Source organism: Melitaea cinxia, chromosome 22 (assembly GCF_905220565.1).
Source record: "Melitaea cinxia chromosome 22, ilMelCinx1.1, whole genome shotgun sequence".
NCBI lineage: Eukaryota > Metazoa > Arthropoda > Insecta > Lepidoptera > Nymphalidae > Melitaea > Melitaea cinxia.
The window spans coordinates 7,774,782-7,780,414 of NC_059415.1; positions in this window are offsets into that span (position 1 = coordinate 7,774,782).

The following is a 5,633-nucleotide window of genomic DNA, read 5'->3' on the forward strand; positions in this document are numbered from 1 at the left end:
GACTTTATGTGTTAATACACTAAACGATAATATAATTAGTATTTAGAAACTATCGCAACATATCTGTTATCAGTGCACACTTGGCTGCACTCGAAATATAAAGGTTATTCAGACGTAAATTCCATAATTTATTAAATTAGGAAATATGGTTATAAATTTTTTTGTTATATTTTACAATGTATTGCATTAATATAACAAAGTTTGTTTTTTACACCTGCAAGCAAAAGATTAGATTTTTTTTATGTGATCACCAAAATACTTCTGGTTTAAAAATAAAATGATATATAATGAGCCTCAAGCTCAGCAGGAAATAAAAATAGCAAACCTACAAGTCTAGGAAAAATACTTGGGCACATCTCGTAACTAACCAACAGACAGTAGAGCAGCATGGTTGATTGGTATAATTATTATTGTATATGTTGTATTATATCTAATTATTTTTCGAAATAAAAGAAAACATATAGTTTCGATGTATATTTTCGACTCATGACAAATAGTCGCCCTATAGATTTTAACGTGAGCGTTTGTTTTTAACTGACTACAAAAAAGGGGGAGATTCTACATCCAACTGTATTTTTTAAATCTATAATATGTTTCCTAGAACTTTTGACTGGATGGACCAATTTTGATCACTTTTTTTTGGTCCCATTTTAATTGACAAGTGATTTTTGAGTTATCTCTAATAATGCACATTAACTTGACAATTTTTTTCGTCTACCTACGTTGTATTACTGGTCCATGTAATTTAAGTCGTTTTCATTTTTCGTTTGCAAACAAACACAATTTTATAGTGTGTGTTTCTGGATCTCCGATATACGAGTACCGATTCTAACCGTTAAGTGCGGCTCGTTTATTTAATTATGATAAAATTATACGATCTAGCACTAGCATAAATATTATACGCATATAATGATTTCGTATAATACGCATTTTTGTATTCTAGACTACATTTAAATTTCCAAGTTTTCAATATTGTCTTAAGATAAACGATTTAAAGAACCTGTCAATTCAGGTCGTAAAATTGTAGATCAGCCTTATCGAAGAAACAAACAAAGCAATAAAACCCTTTATTGTTTGAGCCGTATCGCCGTTAAACTGTTTTGTTACGGAGGCTTGATGTTATTTCCTAGATTTAATAGAACAACAACTGAGGTAGGGCACAGCAGGAATTTCCTGCTCAAAATATGGAGCAGCCCGACTGGGGTAGTACCTCGACCTTACAGAAGATCACAGCAAAATAATACTGTTTTCAAGCAGTATTGTGTTCCTGTTGGTGAGTAAGGTGACCAGAGCTCCTGGGGGGATTGGGGATTGGGTCGGCGACGCGCTTGTGATGCTTCTGGTGTTGCAGGCATCTATAAGCTACGGTAATCGCTTATCATGAGGTGAGCCGTACGCTTGTTTGCCGACCTGGTGACATAGAAAAAAACCTGTCTAAAAGATCGTAGACAATCGGACAGAGAGACCGAGTATTATGTAGGGACCTGTAGAGTAATTTGTAATGTGCTTGTACATGATAATAAGATATGTGAAAACGTATTTGTGGCTGTGGTTTAACGTGTCAATGATTACATACAAGTTATTTTTTTTTTATTTCTATAGTGGCATATAACTGTCGAAAAAAAGACATCAATTACATCGTCAAGTAATACAACGTAAGTAGACGAAAAAATAGTCATGTAAATACGCGTTATCAAAAAGCATCAGCTTTCGAATAAAAAAGAATCATCGAAATCAGTCTTCTCAGTAAAAACTTATGCGGTATAATACAACGTAATAGTAGATCTTGAATAATATTAAATCGGCCAATCGAGGACATGGAAGGCAGACTCGCAGCTCGGCAGAGCGCAGGGTCGCAAGCGCACGATGGCCTCTCCTTGCATTTGAAGCGACGCAAGTATACATAACAAATAGTAAATATAAATAATAAGAATCGCAGTGTAAACACGAAAAGGAATAAAATTGTAACTCCAAGTTTTCGACTGCGCAAAGTACACGTCTCCTTTCTGAGTTATGATATTCGCATGTATAATAAATCCCACAAACAATTTTGCTATTGTCTCAACATAAATTTAAAGTTTTAATAAAAATAAATTAATAGTTAAAGCATATTATTCGGTGCAGAATAACATATTACTAATTTTGTACTAAAACACAGTTTATATATTGTTTTCAAAAGATTAACTTCGGAATTTCTTGCCAATTATTCTTTGCAGGATATACATTGCGAATCGGCTTTACTTTAAAAAAAAAATCAATTTAAAATTTTAATTTGTAAAATGACGATTTGAAAGTATTTTTTAAGCCTATTTGAATAAAGTTGTTTTTAATTTAATTTGAGTACTCGGCGTACCCACAGTACCAATACCGGGGGTTGGTACTCAACACCTGGATGACAAATCTATCCACCTCTAATTCGCCTGTAATTCTGTATGTCGCAATCGCATTCGGGAAAAACATGTAGATATTTAAATGAGGACTAAATACTTTTAACGAGCCCTCAATATCTTTTCCGATACTTAGACACTATAACATAAAACTTTATTTGAAGGTAACGTTGGTACAACAATTTTACCTGAGCTTATCACTTCATTTCCAGACTTCTTGTTGTACTAGTTTAGCCTTCACTCGATAATTATGACTGTCAATCAGACACACAGCAAACAATGTTAAGCTAGAATTTAATTACTGTAAACTAATAATTTAGTTTTCAAACACAACACATTTACAACTTACAAGTAAAACATAGTTAATTATTTTGATTTATTTGACATTTTGGTAATTCAACCATGTAATCTAAATCTTTTTTTTTAAATTTTTACTATTTATGCTCGTGCTGCGTTACTGACTGAAATAAAACTTTATGCTATGCTTATGTGAAAACCATCGATCCGTTCCATTTCTTAGCAGAGAACTCTTTTACATATAAGATAAATGTTGAATTTCAACCTACTACGCAGGTCCACTTTGGATTGGCAGGATTTCCCAAATAAAAGTAAAAATTGTTTTTAAGTATTCGAAGTAACAACCATATCCGATGCTTTTGAATATTGTCCAAGGTATATTATAGCACGTAAATCATATTTAGCGGACTTTTTTGTGGTTTTGAGGGATACTTTTTTTTTAAATTCTACGGCCACATATTGATATAATTTTGTTTGCAGGTAAACGAAAATAAACCGACTTCAATTATATTGACAAGTAATACAACGTAGGTAGACGAAAAAATAGGCGAGTAAATACGCATTATCAAAGATTACTCCAAAAGTAATTAATTATTTATTACAATAAGATCTCAATGAAATTTAAATGTGACCACATGATAAAATAAATAAATAAATAAATAAACATCGGCTTTCGATTAAATTAAAAATCATCAAAATCGGTACACTCAGTAAAAAGTTATGCGGATTTCGAGAGTTTCCCTCGATTTTTCTGGGATCCCATCAACAGATGGTTTCCTTATCATGGTACCACACCAGGGATATCTCATTTCAAACAAAAGAAGAATTATGAAAATCGGTTCGTAAACGACGAAGTTATCTCCGAACATATATATATATACACAGTCGAATTGAGTAACCTCCTCCTTTTTTGAAGTCGGTTAAAAACACACTCTTTAAAAGTTAAATCTTTTAAAGGTTAAGTGTATATTGTAAGTAAAACATAAGTGTACATATATGATGACTAGCAAATAAGTGTAAATATAGACATAGATAATAAAAACAATAATATGTTCAGAAACCACGAATGAATGATGTGTATACTTTTCCATCAAAAAATTATTGTAACGAAAAAAAACCGTCAGCATCGGACCAGGTCCTAGTCTTACTAGCCAGTCACAGGACTGTCGATTCTGATGTTCTAATGAATAATCGCCTGTGGTATTGTAATAATGCATGTGTGAGATGCAATATACCTAATTAATTAAAAATGAAGAATAAGTGTAAAATAATTTAAATATATATATTAATAATTATAATAAATATTAAGACATATTATAGAAATATTTTTATATAGTTTTCGATTGTTCTTTTTGTAAAAAAGTGTTGTTAATATAAAGTGTCACATCCGGTAGTCAGAGGTGGGGCAGAGTGGGGTTGTTTAATATTCAGTTTAAAGGACGAAAATACCAATGCGGAGACACTTACCTGCGAGACTTGAAGAGAGGACGTCACTCTGCCCCCTGTCGGTTCTACCTGACTCTGAGTACCCACTTTTTACTTCAGATAAGTATTTTGTTATTATGATGTTAAAAATTTATATTTAATTGAAAATAAATAAAAGATTAAATATTAAAACATATAAATGATAAAAATTATTTTGTCGTAATATGTGAAATAAGTTAATGAATAATAATTATTGTAAATTTAAATAACATGATTAATGTAATAAATATATCTTGTTTGTAATTAATTATGCTTTAATTATTTTTATATATATCTATACACCACTTCTAACATCAGAAGTGGGATCGCCCACTTGCTTTACTTAATTTTCTAACCTACCCACTTTTTATTTTAGTGTGAACCATGGACGCGGAGGTTATGAAAAATTTATTGGAGACTATCAAGATGGCAATTGCGTCGAATCATCGTCAGGATGATGTGATGCTGCCTGTATTTCATCCTGAAAAGATGCATAATGGAGCTGAGAGTTGGTGTAAGAACATTGAAGATCTTGGTGCAGAATTCAACTGGAGCAGTTTACAAATGGTGGCCAAGGCTGGTAAGGCCCTTAGGGGATCTGCTTTTACTTGGTTTGAGACATGGGAACCTGAATCTCGTGATTGGGAGACATTTAGACAAAATTTAATAGATTTATTTCCGATTAAGAAAAACTTGACAGAAAATTTAACAAAAGCCGTTATGTATAATTCAGAATCTGCAGAAACTTACGCCGAATATGCCAGGGAAAAAATTTTGCTTCTCAAGAAAACTAGAGTACCTTTTACTGAGGAACAGCTCATTGAGCTTGTGTGTGGGGGGGTTCGCGATGTCAATATTCGTATGGCCTCTTTTAATAATTCAGTGTCTTCAACTAATGAGTTAATTACCCTCTTTTCTAGTTATGTTAAAAACCCACGAAAACGCTTTTTTGATAAAAATGAAACTATTGATGATCAAAATTCTTCCCGTTCTGCAAGTGTTGCCAAAAGATCTCGTTTTACCCACACTTCAGATTATTTTACTCAGAAAAATTGTTATTTTTGTGGACAAAGGGGTCACATTCAATCTCAATGCCCAAAGAAACTATCAACTGCTAGAAACTCCTCTGGTAATGAGGCTACACCCAGACCAAAAGAACTTTCACTTGTCAATAATAAAAACAGGTGTACATTCTGTAAGAAAGAAGGTCACAGCATTGAAAAATGTTGGTCGAAACAGAGAAATGATCGTGAAAAACAAATTACTAAGCCTATTAATTGTATGACTCAATCTGACCTTCATTTAACCAAAGTTCTGATAAGTAATATCCCTGTTAATGCTTTGATTGATACTGGTGCTAACTGTTCAATAATTAAGGAATCCATTGCATTTCGGTTAGGCTGTCACGTTTCACCTTGCTCTGTAAGATTGGATGGTATCGGTTCAGGTCACTTGAATACTTTCGGAAAAATTACGGTACCGGTT